The sequence below is a fragment of the Phalacrocorax carbo genome, chromosome 15, assembly GCF_963921805.1.
Source record: "Phalacrocorax carbo chromosome 15, bPhaCar2.1, whole genome shotgun sequence".
Lineage (NCBI taxonomy): Eukaryota > Metazoa > Chordata > Aves > Suliformes > Phalacrocoracidae > Phalacrocorax > Phalacrocorax carbo.
This window is the reverse complement of record NC_087527.1, coordinates 10,975,515-10,989,367: the sequence shown is the minus strand read 5'-3', so window position 1 is coordinate 10,989,367 and position 13,853 is coordinate 10,975,515. Positions and strand designations below refer to the sequence as shown.

The 13,853-nt window shown below is 51.3% G+C and overlaps 1 protein-coding gene across 13 annotated transcripts in view; it reads left to right on the top strand.

Annotated features, from left to right (window-relative positions):
- The first annotated feature begins 2,565 nt into the window (after nt 1-2,565).
- NCOR2 (nuclear receptor corepressor 2) overlaps nt 2,566-13,853 on the top strand; it is a 257,110-nt gene continuing 245,822 nt past the window's right edge. For 8 of the 13 annotated variants that reach the window (XM_064466335.1, XM_064466326.1, XM_064466336.1 and 5 more), the window contains exon 1: nt 2,567-2,923. The gene's annotated coding sequence lies outside the window, so the exon portion shown is untranslated. Of the gene's footprint in view, nt 2,924-13,853 lie in introns of all 13 variants that reach the window. The other 5 variants (XM_064466334.1, XM_064466333.1, XM_064466329.1 and 2 more) reach the window with 2 other exon arrangements.

Here is a 13,853-nt window from a genome sequence, read left to right as displayed (position 1 = left end):
TTAATGTGTGTGTACGTGTCCGGCTGCGACACCGCAGCCCACGCCAGCTCTCCCTCTGCTCTGCGTGATGCTTGAGGCAGGCTCGAGGTAGTCTCTGCTTTCGTGAAGCCGCAGCTCCCAGAGCCTTGGGATGCTGCCACAATCTCATCTGTGATTTAACCAGTACAAGAAGCTTCCAGCTTCCACAATCTCAGGGAAAAAGCTTGGAAACACGAAGCTTCAAGGCTCTGAAAGCCAGAACCCTGTTGCACAGAGCACATTGTTGCTGTCTGCTGTTCGCAATGCCATTATTTTAAAGCCAAGCTCGTTATTCTTGCTATGAGGTGGGGAAGTAGTTTGCTTTCCTGGGCTCAGCAATACCACACAAACACATCCAGGCTCCGTGTTAGAGGCACACGCTCCTCGTCAGGAAGTTGTTAAGATGAGGATGATGAAGACAGGCTCTAGGCCAGAGGGGTTCACTGCTCGGTCTTGAATCATGATGGAAGTCACTTAGCCCCACTACATTGGAGCAACCATTATTTTTGGTTATTATTGGATAATTTGGGTATTATTTTGGGTATGCTGGGATTACTGGATGCAGTGGTTTTGCATAATGGTTTTATAAACACCATTGGGATCTGGTAACTGCTAGTTAGGGCCAGGCGGCTGGAAGACATAGAAATGCAAAAGGAAATCATCCTTTCTATTATAAAAGCAACGCCACTGTGAAAAGCCCATATTCACACTGCGATACCAGCCCAGCGATTCCCTGCGGGACCATGGCCTGCTGGGCATAGGCAAAAAATCCATCTGTGCTCTGGCAGGATATTCGGTGTTGCTGGAAAGTGTGTTCAACCCTAAGGATTTTTTTTTTTTTTTCAATACATTTGATTATAATGTTGTTCTAAGGTCACTGGAATCTAAAAGCCTGGCTCCTGGCTCCTGTAAAATTAATGTCTTGAGTCTTTTTGCCATGGTACGGGACCTGCCTTCCATTCATTAAGTGAAACGCCACAGATATAAAAAAAAAATAAGCTCCAGCTCAAGAAATGCTAAATGGCTGGAGCAGAGACACCCCACAATGCAACACGGATAAATTCAGTCCTTTATCTTCCAAGATAATTGCATCCTCGAGAGGAAGATTTGATCTGCTGCTTTGCTTCACAAGATGCTCAGCCTGTGAGATGAGCGCTTACAAACAGGGACTTGAACCACATGGAGGGTGCTGCCTGAAATTGCCAGACACCCAGCTGCTGCCGGCATGGGATGGCAACTTTTCCCGCTTTTCCTGGCACATCAGGCTCTTTTGAGGCAATTTGACTCTTGCTTCTGATGTTTATACTCCCATTTGCGCTTGCACCGAGGCATGCGGCTGTGCTTACATATTGAGTTGGGTGACTTAAGAAGACTGGGTCCAGGCCTGGGAAAGTCCCTCTGCCCCGCGGTGGCACAGCCGTATCGGGGCGAGGAAGGCCGTGAGCTTCCTGCCCCGCCATCCCCTGCTCCCTGGGAAAATGCCACTTGTGGAGATGAGAGATAAACTGCGGGGAGGGAGAGTGGCAGGGATCCCATGTGTGCCCACCTCTGCTCGTGCTGCCTGCTGGAGCGAGAGGGAGAAGTGGAGGTTTTTTAAGACGCTGTTCCCATCTTTTGGGGTCATGCCTCATCCGTGGCAGGGAGCGGGGGGGGATTTGCTCGGGCAGGGGACACCCGCTGGTGGAGTGGAAACGGTGGTGGCTGAGTGGGCATGGCCTTCCTCATCCCCCCGGGAGGATGGAGGGGAAGAAAAATGATGAAAAAGCGGAACAATAGTTAAAATCAGAAGCTAGGCTGTGAAACTGGAAGACGGGAACTGTGTGGGAGTGTCCTGGGCTGCCTGAGCGCCTGGTTCCCGCTGGCATTTTGCTTGTTAAAGTGTTCAGTTTTCCCTGCAAATATCACCCCTCGGGGCAGGTTTTCGCTGCGGCCGGGACCGCGGTGCAGCCCGCAGGCCGCAGGTGTCCCTCCCGCAGCCGCCCGGCTCCCTTCGGTGGGGAGACCGAGGTTTCCTCACGCTGGCGCAGCCCCGGGCACCGACCCTCCGGGGGCTGGAACTTGGCCGGGGGGTCACGAAACCAAGCGGCGATCGGCCCCCTCCGCCGAAGCGCTGGTTTCTGTAAAAAGCACCGGGGAGGTTTTTGCTGGGCCAGCGCGTGGCGGGGGGAGAACCCCAGATTTCCACACACACAAAAAATTATTAATGACACCCGGTGGCATTAGCACAACCAGTGGCACCAGTAAAGCTGGGAACACCGACATAGCTGGCGGCACCAGCGTAGCCAGTTGCACCGACGTAACTGGCGGTACCGATATAACTGGTGGCACCGGTGCAGCTGGTGGCGGGGATAGCTCGGGACCTCTGCGGGGGACAGCGAAGACCTGCTGGGGTGAGCCGGCGGCTCCGTCCCCGCTCCCTTGCCGGCCCACCCGCCGGGCGCTCCGCGCTGCAGGCGGCGGGCGCGGCTCCTTTAAGGCGCGCGGGCGGTGCGGCCCCGCCCCGCCCCGCCCCGCCCGGCCGCCGGGGCGGCTGTGGGGCGGCCTGAGGGACCGCCGCCGCGCCGCGCCGCGCCGAGGCAGGGCAGGGCAGGGCAGGGCAGGGCAGGTCGCTGCTGGGCCAGTGCTGCGGCAGCGGCGGAGGGGCGGCCCGGCCCGGCCCCGCTGGGCGGGCGGGCGGACAGACGGACGGACGGACGGACCCACCGACAAACCGACTGACAGACGGACGGCGAGGCTTACGGGGGAGCAGCCCCATGGCTCTGGATTTATAAACACGGCGCAGATGGCGGGGCCGGGCCCCCGCGCCGAGCGCTGCCCCGCCGGCCGCTGAGGCGGGAGGCTGAGGCGAGGCGCGGAGGGAGCGGCGGCGGCGGCGATGGGGGGCGGCAGCTGCCGGCGGGATTAGGTAAGGCGGGGCGGGGGGGGCTGCCCCGGGCGTGGCGCCGCCCGGAGCGGGCCCGGGGGCCGCGGGGACCCCCCGCCGCGGGGCTGCGACCGGCGGCGGGGGCCGGGCCCTGCGGGGGGGCCGCTCCCCGCCAGGTAGGGCTGCGGGCGGCCGCCGTTATGTAAAAATGAAAATGTGCCGCGGAGCCGCTCGCCGGGGGAGAAACTTTCTCTCTTTTATTTTTTTTGTAGCTGTTTTTTCTTTTTTCACCCGCAAGGGAAAGCGCTGCCCGGGGAGCCGCGGGGTGCTGGGGGGGAGCCCCGCACTTTGCAGACCAGCGGGGACACCCCCCTTGTGGGGTGGGGGCACCCCAAGAACCTTTTTTTAGCCCCCTCCCTTTATTTTTTTCTTCTTCTTCATTCAATTCAGCTTTATTTTTCATTCTCCTGTTTTTTTTTCGGTTCTTGCCCCACATACGTATTTGAAGCCAGTGGTTTCATGCTGACACCAGAACCTGGAGAATTTAATCCGCATCCAAGGCAGCGTTCAGCACCGAGTGGGAAATCCAGCCCTGGCCGGGGCTCGCCCTGGTGCCCCAGAAATGTGTCGTTTGTGTGTTGGACAGAGGTGCTGGGCACGGCCAGCGGCGATAAGAACTACAGAGCTCGCTTATCTGGCGATGTGGTGTTTAGTGGCTGGTGTGTAAATATTTATGGTGGGTAAACAGGGCCGGTGTCTGCAGGCAACAAGTGTACGTTTCTCTAAACCTCAGCTGCAGTCTGTGGAGTGATTGCTTTTTTCTGTTGATTCTTATAATTTCCTGTTCCCTCTTCTCCCTCGGCCCTTCCTCCTGCTCCCGTGCCCTGACAATGCACAAAGAGCAGGCTGCAGTGGGTGCAGGCAGCTGCCTGCCATGTGGGTTGCTGCCAAAGGCACTGAAGCAGCAAAACCTCCAGGGCTCTGGCCCTCCTGGGGCTCGCGCTGCCGGGGGCGAGGGGCTGTGTTGACCCAATAAACCCATGGCTCTTCCCACCGCTTTGAACCCCGTGGATGTCCCTGCCCGTGCGGCCCGGCATGCCTGCAGGCGCTTCTGCCTGCGCCCGAGGCCGGGTCTGCTGCATGAACTTTGTGTTTTGGGTCAGCTCAAGAATTTGCCCGAGAGGACAGTGCTGCTGGAGGTGATCTGTGCGATGGGCATTTCCTAACGGCGCCCTTTCGGTTCACAGGCGTTTATGGTTTGAACTCTTTCTGCAACCCCTCCCTCAGTATTCATGTGAAGCAAAGGTCGGCGCTCTGAATGCCTGAAAACAGCAGGGTTTTGCAGAATACGGTATTTTTAATCTGGCATTGGTGGATGTGATGTTGTTCCGCTGGTATTCCTTGGCCATGTGGGGTGAGAGTTTTTCCATTTAGTGGTTTTTATCAACAAGGTTAAGTTTTAGTTTGCCATGTGCCTCACAGATAAACGTTTGGTACTCCTACTAATTCATAAAGGGAAGGAATGAGAGTTGGGACGACTGGGTGTTTCCATCTCTCTTGAAACTTGTGACAGAACTCCTGGAGGGCTTTAGTGAAGTTGTGCTTAGTTCACTGCTGGCTCGTTGGGTGACTTTGGGACTTAGCTGATTCTCCTGTGTGCTTGTGTCTGCCTGGCTCTGCGCAGAAGCCATGCCTTGGGTGGGGAATACCATAAGTGAGGCTCGCAAAGTGTTTTGAGGCTCAGTCCCAAGATGTCATGGGAGGGAAGTTCTGTGTGTGACAATATTTTATAACTTCAATTGAGTAAGTTTCAGTATGAGAGAGACTCTTGCAAAACGTGTTTAGTTTATTGAAAGCAAATGCACTCAAACCCAGTTTGTTGTTGCCAAAAGGGAAAAAGTAGAAGCTATTTTTGGTGTGAGAGAGGAGATGGGGCATGCACATGTCTGGGGCAGGAAAACACTGGTACTTTGTTCTTCTGGCTTCATGTGGGTGGTGGTTTCTGTTATTTAGCTGTGTGTTTCTGCCAAGTTGCAAAACATACCTGGTTCTGAAAACCCTGTAGAGGTCAGGGCCAGCTCCACGGAGCTGGTACTGGGCCCGAATGAGAACGCCTCCCACGCTGGCATCTCCAGCGCTGAAGAAGTGGGTGGATGCTTCTGGCTTCACACCTTGGAGTGCCAGGGAGGTGACTGGCATTTTTTTGCGACAGGATCTGGACTGAAACCATAAACTTGTTTCATGCAAGCCACCAAACAGCTGCTGCTTGGCAATACCTTTCACTTGCTAATGGCTGTGGTTGGATTTGAACCAAGTTGCCTTGAGTGGAGGTTGTACCAGTCCCTGGAGCGATCTTGTGCTAAATCCAAAGAGGGTTTGGTTCAGGCTGTGTTCACATCTTGTAATTAGGAGATCCAGTCTAGTAAAGGCAGTTTTGTTATGATTGGCAATGAAGGTGTGCATGCAGCTGTGCTGATAGCTACACGTGCTAAGAGGGCTACCCGTCTCGTCTCCACGGCAGCTCTGGACTGTGCCGGCTGGAATTGGGTCATAGCAGATGTCTTTATCTTTCCTGACATGACTGTAAATTATTTGTCCCCTTGAGGGCTCCCGGTGTTGTTACCACTGCTGGTTCTGGTTGTTAGTGGCGTCTGCTGAAATGCAGTCCTGTTTGTGGTCAGGTAGTCATGGGAGAAACCTGCTTGAAGTCAACTGTAATTTACATGTTTGAGATACTGTCATCTTAACAGCTCTTTGGGGAGGAGGGAAGTTACAATCTCCCCAGTTTTTAGATGAGTAGGAAAGGAGGATTAAATCAGCAAATTTTCAGAAGTGGGTTTTAGGAGGCTGATTTGAGCAGTCGTGAAGGGGTGTGGGTTGGGGTGCAGTACTACCCATTGCTGACCTGATGTCTCATTCTGACCAGACCACTAGCCACGTCTGAAAATTGAGGCCAGTGGGGCTACATGAAGTTCAATGTGTCAGAGCGAGTCTGCTGGAGAGCTGGTGAAGAGGAGTCTTCCCACGAGTGCTTTGCCTGTTTAGTGTGAGGGCTCATTGCTCCCGGTGGCAAAGTACTGATTCCCTCCTGGGTTTTGTGCTTGAGAGCAGCAATTCCCCAAACGCAGACCAGGGGCTAGGTGCAGGGGTACTCGGGGTTGGAAATCCAGGGCAATGTGTTCTTAAAAGGACTGTCATCTTTGTGCAGCTGCATTTGTGTGAAACTGCGGCTTGCTTTAGTTTTCACGGAGAGATTTCAGCAGAGAGCAGGGTCAGCTCTAATGGAGCTAGAAATGAGGTATAGCAGCAGCCAGTCGCCTCTGTGATTAGTGACAGAGGCTTTTTCAGCTGCTTAAGGATTTGGGCATCATGAGGTCATGGATTCTCATCTAGGGTGCTGTGACATAGGCTCCTGCATGGCTTTGAAGGGCCCTTGCTCTGTATTGACAGAAGAAAGTGGTGGAGAATTGCTATTTATGGCTGGACTTGTGCTGGCACACAGGTGTCAGGGTCTCTGATTGGCCCTGTAATGTCAGAGGGATAGATCTTTGTATCACAGCAGAAAATGGAAATGCGTATCACTTAACGACCACAGCTAGTGCAGAGGTGCTTCCTAAAAAAGGATTGGAGAGGGGAGCTAGAGCTCCAGGACAAACGGCATGAAAATGCCCGCAAGTGCCTGCTCAGTCAGTGAGGAATCAATCTGGTAGGAAGGGGAGGAGGACAGAAGAGCAGAAGGAAACGAGTGATTTGGCAGTTTTGGGAAGTGAGCCCTGGCCTGTGCATGAGGCAGCAGCGGGACTGTACTGGGAATTGAGAAATCTGGGTTGCACCCCCAGTCCTGCTGCCCACCCCACTTGTCACTTCCCTTCTCGAGGCCACCAGTTCTCCCATCCTGCCAACCTACCTCTGGCAACTGGAGGCTCTCTGGGGTGTGGTTATAAAAGGCAAGGAGAGTGAGTGCCCGAGGAGGGGGTGTTTCTGGTGAGCAGACAGTGCTTACATGGTGCTGCTACCCCTGCCATCTTCATGGTGGGAAGCTCAGAGATGGGACATGGTTGTGGTTGGGCAGGCAAGAAGAGGTGCTGATTGCTGCGGGCTCTGCTGCTGGCAGTGTGTGCTTGGCCACTCGTCCCAGTTTCCCTCGGAGATGTCCAGAGAGGAGCCCTGCCTGCAGGGGAAAGGTGGCTGGTGCTGGAGAAAAAGCAGTAAAGGTGGAGCTAGATGGCTGCGGCTGTGATTGCTACACAGTGCTAGGGCTGGAGGAGAGCTGGGGCACGGGGGGAGACAGGGAGAGCAAAGCAATTGGCACAATTATGTGCCTGCTGGGTGGCACAGAGGATGCTGATAATGGCTAGTGCTCTCAAGCGCTTTATAGCTGTGGAGCACTGAACAAACATGAACGAATGTAAAGGATAACAGCTTTGTCTAGTTACAGAGAGGGGAAGTTAACTCCAAATTAACTTTATGATCCGTGAAACTGAAGGTTATTTAAAAAAATAATAACATAAATGGAAATACTGAAGTTTTCCAGAGTCGCTGAGTATGCTGCTTGTTGTTTAATGCCTTCCATTTTTTCACTCCCAGTCTGTGTTTTTGGCTCGGGAACAAATTACAAGCAATATCAGCTTACGCTTGGATTTGAACCCACATTACTCTTAGTCAGCTGAAATATTTCCTCTTATCGCCGCTCCCATAATGTTTATTTTAGACCGGATAGCATCATGGCTTTTCTGTTAGCTGTAGGGAAGAAGCCAGTCTTTGAAACAGCCCAGCACCTTGTAAAGAAAGGATCTCAAAGGCAGTTCGACTTCTGAATAAGGTACAGCTTAATTTTGCACCAAGAGCTTTATGCAAGGCGGTATCCCAGAACGGTTCCTGGTGTTAAAAACCCAGGAGGTGGCAGATGGATGAATTGCTGACAGATGTAAAATCGTATGACAAACATAAAGCATTCAGACGTGAGGCCAAGGCAGGAGGAAGGTTGGAGGTGGAGGTGGAGGCAGAAAGGTCGAGTAAGTTATTCTGGGCAGGAGGAGATGTGCAGGCGAAGGCAGACTCCAGGGGGCTTGGCCTACGAGGGGAAGGGAAGGTCTTCAAGAGGAGGGATGTGGTGAGGAGTGTGTTCCCATCAAAGGGCAGGGAGCCCTCTGTGCCGTGGATTGGTGGTGGGAGGAGGAGGAGGAACGGGGCTGAGTCCAGGCTCAGCTGAGGCCAGGAGGAGCAGAGCTGCCTTGGGAGGAGACAATGTGGCGTGGCCCAAATGGTTTCCTCCTGTGGGAAGTGGTCTGAGGGAGAGTGCCAGCGCCCAGGGAGGCAGGGGACAGTGTGAGTATTGTCTCTGGTAGCTGCAGCCCCGGTTGCGGCTCTCCCCGTGGTGCATGTGTCGAGGGAGGGAGAACCGGCAGGATTTCCTCTCTGTTGCACTGGCTCCCGGGTTAATAATTAACCAAGCAGTCTAGGTTTATCCTTTCATTGTGGAAGAGAATTATTTACATAATACCACTCAGCGTAATCTTTATTTAGCATTGTTTCCCTGATGTAACATTGGACGGAGTGGCGGTGCCCAGAAATGCAGTTTTGGCCCAAATACATGGGAAGTTAACCCTTACTGTCTGGTGAGTGGTCTGGGCATGCTTTTCCCTGCCTGTGCAGGGAACTGGCTGTAAAGTGAAGAAATACTCCAGTGGTGTGGCCATCTGTCATGTAGTTTTTGGGACCTTTGTCTTCTAAACCTTGTTTCCTGCAGGCTTTGGGCTGGTGCTCTGTGCTGGTACCCGAATGCTTCCTAAGCCACACAGCTAAGGTTTGTCCTGCGCAGGTTAGGGCAAGAGAGTAGTTTGTGTTGCACCCTTCTGTGTCCCTATCTTAAAGAAGGCAGAAGGAAAGAAATGTGTCAGCCTGTGGGTGGAGGATGACAGGATTTGGGGAGGCTCCTGGTGTGGATCATCCCATCGTCTGTGATCAGTCCCTGAGGACTCACCGTCTCCCAGGGGGGCAGGTTTCATCCTTCTCTAGGAGTGTGTAATTGAAAGGTCTGGAGGCTTAGGTGGTTGTGTAAAGAGCTGGAGCCTGACTACTGCAGCACACCGGTGAAGGACAGAATCCTGGCCTTAGGTTTCAGTGGGATGTGGCGGGAGAGTGAATAGGTGAGTAGGATGGCAGGCAAAGCCGAGCTTTCTGAAAATCTGCCTGTGCCTGCAGCTGTGCAGTGCTTGCTGGAGAGGGTGGAGGGTATCTTTCCTCTATGCTGCGGGATGCGTGGGCTTCTAACAAGCTGTGGCAAACAATGGAAAGTTGGCTTTCTTCTGAAAATATTTTAAAACCTTATAAAATGACTGCAACAGCTACATTTTTATAGGACCAGGTCTCAGCTGTGTGGTACTTGATTACTTTGTAAATAGCTCCATCTTTGTCCTCCGCAGACTTCTCAAACACGTACCTCCCAGTGCTGCAGAAACACCGGTTAGCACACCGTTTATCGGTGGCAGCGCCTGGCTCATATAGCAAAAGCACTTTGCAGCTCTGCATAGGTGTTTACTGCTGAGCCTGTGTGATCTCTTTGGCCTGATGTTGCAAGGAGCTGGCTTTGCGAAGGCTGTGAGTCCCCAGTGATTTAGACTGGATTACCTGGTGGTACGCACACAGTCCAGGCTGGACGTTGGTATATAACAGCCTCTCCTGTCAGCCTTGCTGGAGGGTGATCCAGAGCCAGTGCCAGTTTTATGCTGGTGATGTGGATGTTACCTGATCATGCCTGGAACCCGCTGGAACAAAGGTAACTTGTGTTAACACCCTCCTTGAGCCAATTACACCTGGCAGGGTGAGTTTGCATTGGATCAGTGCTGAGATGTGTGACTGCAGCATTCCCGATCCACTGCTTGAAGCCCTAAAGCTTCGTCTAATGACTCGTCAAGCCCTTGCTGTTACTGTCATGCAATTCATGATATCATGTGGTACGTAAATCTTGGATGTGTAACAGAGCGGTGGTGGTTGGTGTCAGAGCTGTGCGCTCGACAAGTTTCTCCAGTTGTTTGGGGGTGTTTCTCCTGCATTGGGACCTTAAATGACTGTGTCCCCTCTCCTCTGGCACAAGAATTTCTTCTGTTCGGTGAAGGGGATGACTCTTTCCTTTTGGAAAGACTTCCTTGATCAAGCCCTTGTTTTTTCTGCAGGTACCATGTTATATAATTCCATTAATAAACTTTTCAAGCTCCATCTTGAAAGCAGTTACAGCTTTTTTTTTCCCCTTTGCTGCAGAGTTTCAAGCTCATGCCAGAGACTCAGCTTCATTTCTAGGTCACTGGTCTGCCCTTTCATTTCCCCCCTCACACTGAAGTCAGCCGGCTTGTTTTGATTTGGTAATATGTGAGGTGGTGTCCACAGACAAAACCAGGCAGGCCAGTGAAATTCATGTTTCCCTGCAGCCTTGTTCCTGTCGTGTGTATGTGAATAATAATTTCCAAATGCTAGACCAGAGGTGATTAAAAACTGTAAAAGAAATAAAATGCGGCAAAGTCTGCGTTACAGAAATCTGTGTATCCAGTGTTTTGGGAAAACTCTCTGAACTGGCAGTGGAAAAAGCCTTCAGTATTCTTGTTTAAGACTTTCTAGTCTTAAATGTCAGTTATTTGGGAGGTGCTGATGAGGGAACCTGAGTGTATCCAGGCGATGCAGGAGGTTGGTTGCCACTGGCTGCGTGCGAGGGCCTGGGGCCAGCAGCACTGCCTTTCTGTGCTTGCTCTGCAGAGTTGTTTGGGATCCTGAGCTGCTGTTGAGATGTTTGTGCATGATGCAGCACAGGCACCTGGGCAGCTAGCTCGGCTGCGGGCTTGTGGCTGGAGCTGCCGAGCATGACTGGCAAAGGGTAGAGGGGTAAAAGGCTTCTCTGCTGCCCAAGTGGCTGCTTGAGTGGATGTGAAGGGCTGCAAATACTGCTGGGGAGCAGCATACAGTGTCTGTTCCTTGCTCTGAGCGAGTAAAAGTGGCTGTTTTTCACTGAGCTGCAAGGCAGTGGATGTTCTGAGTTTTTTATGCAACTCTGGTGTTGGGACCGTGAAGCAGTTGTCATGTCATCAGTTAGATGCATTGAGCATCTTTATTTTTGGAGCAAATGATTCTGCTGACAGCATGTATAGGAGGTGTCAGCCAGCCCTTTTTTCTTCCTTTTTTTTTTTTTTCTTCATTTGTAGGCTTTAGTCTTGGCTTTGCTTTGCTCTCTTGACAGGGTAGCTGCTAAAAAATTTTGCTGTGTTTTTTTTTTTTATTTTTGATGTCTGCATGTCTTAAGATGCCGCAATTAGAGATGCATGTAAAGAGCTGCTGTGGTTTTGGTCCAGAACCCAGCCAGCTGCCAGCAGCGTTCCTGAGGGCTGTATGGTGATGGACTGAGAAACACTGCAGGATTTTTGGTTTTTTCCAGCATTATGAAACAAAAGTAGAGAGGGATGTCTGCACACCTTAAGGATTGTGTTTTTGTTCTCTCTCTCACTGTGGAAAGCTAAGGTTTGAATCTTCTCCACTGAGACTGGTGCTTGTGAAATCTAGAGCACTTCTGTGAATGTCCTTAAACTCTGCCAACAGCAGGTGAAAGCTGAGAAATGGGGAGTTTGGATTGCCCAGAGGTGGAAGAGTCACGCTGCAGAGGCAGATGCAAGCATGCAGGCTCCCTGGTTGCTCCTGCTTCCCCTGCCAAAGATGGTGTGAATCTTGCTGTCCATTTCAATGGGACAAAAATGTTAAGCTCCATTTGTGGCTTTTTTTTTGTTCAGTTGTGCTTTTGGAATGTCTGTGGATTTTTTCTCAGCAGGAGGTTTTATTACCCACACAATGTATTACTGTGTTTGTCTTGCTCTAGTTCCTTGTTTTATGCGGAAACACCTTGAACCTATGGCTGAGTTGGAAGATGGGTGCAGAGTCAGACCCCTGGCTGCTGGCATGGGGCTGTTCCAGGAAGAACGTGTCTGTGCACGACTCCCTAGCCTTGAGTTACCTGGTTGCTGCTTGAGGCGTTAGACGTGTTTGGTTAACACAGGCACTCCCTTGCATTTTGATCAGGCAGTCTACACGTACTTATTTTTGTTTTACAGAGGCTGATCCCTAGGGTAGAGAAGGCTGTAGCCAGAAATAAGAGTGTTCACACTTGCCTTTATGAACTTCTTGGGTATTTTGCCAATTAATTCTTAGGTAACTGAGGCTAAAACACCTACTGTAAAGGACGTGGCCAGGAATACTGCTGACCTGGGGCCTGCTCCTTCCTTCACTCATTCTAGATTTGTATAAACTTGATAAGGGTGCCTGTGCTGTTGTGGCCATTTGCAGTCTGCTTTATGAAGCCTCTCAACGAGCAGAAGAAATGTCTAAATAAATACAGCAGCTTTGCCTTGCAGTCTTGCCAAGTCAATTTAGTGTGTATGTTGAAGAGGCAGAACAATTAGTTACGGAGACAAATGGGACTTCTCTGTGTTCTGCACTCTCGTCACACGGCCAGCTCCCAGTGTTGCAATAAGCATAACAGTGAAATCTGTATTAAGGAACGAATTAAGGCATCAGAAGAAGGGGTGTGGGGGGAAATAGCAGCTTAACATTACCCTGCTAAGAAAGGTGGAGCTGAATTATATCTCTTCATGGGTTTGGGGCTGGCTGTCAAACAAGGTGGCTTCTGCTGCCTTCTTTTAGGCTGTGTTTTTGGAATATGGGGGCTTTGGATGCAGTGCTGGCTAAAGGAGTCTCTGCCTCACTGCCCCTCACCGTGTTCCTATCCTGGTGCTTCTCCCTCCTGTTATATTTGACCTGAGTAGTTGAATGAACATTTTCACCAAATGGTCACTCTTTTGGTTGAATTGGCACTGCTTTGGGGATAGTATGGGTGCTACAAGGAGGGATGGGGAGCCAAGGAACAGTCAGCCTGAAAGCAGGGGATAGTGGCTATAATTTACGCAGCCTTGGTTACATTTCAAGCGTCTGTCTTCTGTGGGAGTAAACCCACAGTCCCAAAATTCTCCTCTAACTGGGTGATTTTTCTCTCAAACTTCTGTGCAGACCTGTGTTTACTTCTGAGGTGTCTCTCTTTAGCAGGGATAAACTAATATTGCAACAGGTGATACAGACCTCACGTAGGGTTTTGTTCACATTCCCCTAGCAGCAGTGATTTCAGCCTGAAGTCACGCTCATGCAGTATTGGTAGAAGTTAGGTCCTTTCCTGCCATAGCCTAGGCAGCTGGGAAGGTCTGTGGCGTTTGCTCCTTTTCCATGGGCTGGAAGTTGATTGCCTGGTTCAGAAACATGGCTGGGAGTACTCCTCCGGGGCAGGGTTTGGGCTTTTCACATGGCCCTCCGTATGCCCGTTAGTGCTTTGTGTTAGCTGTCAGCTGCATTACCTTTGTTCCTTGAATCTTGCTCGTGCTCCCTGGGAGTCTCAAGTAGTCTGTGTTTTTGTGTCTCCAGCCCTGCATATCCAGGGGAGAGCTGATGAACAGGAAAGTTGGTCAGATGCCATCCTCTGTGCTCTGTGGCAGCTTCTGCAGCCGTCAGTTGTGGCTCAGTTAGGCACTTGATGAACAGAAAATGAGAGAGAGAGGGGAGGGTCCTTTTCCCAAGAGAGTTTAAAACTGCTCTTCTACAGGAGCCTTGCTGAATTGCAAATTGCTATTTCTCTCCCACTTCTTTTCTAAATTTGCTGCTCTTCTCTTTCAGAAGTGGCAGTGGTTTTTATTTGTGTGCTCTAGTACATGGGTGAATGTGCGTTGCAGCCTAGAGTTGTAAGTAACTGACATGATTTTGATCATAATTGGGCAGACTGTGGCTAATGACATTCAAAATATTTGCTTCTTTGGGGAAATGCTGTAACTCTAGGTGGGCTTTTCCCAGGCATTGGAATAGATAAACAAGGTTCAGCTGTATTTGGCATGGTGTTTGGAGCGATGGACAGCTTTCTGTCACTTCTTTGATAGGCAGGTTTTGAATTTTTAAG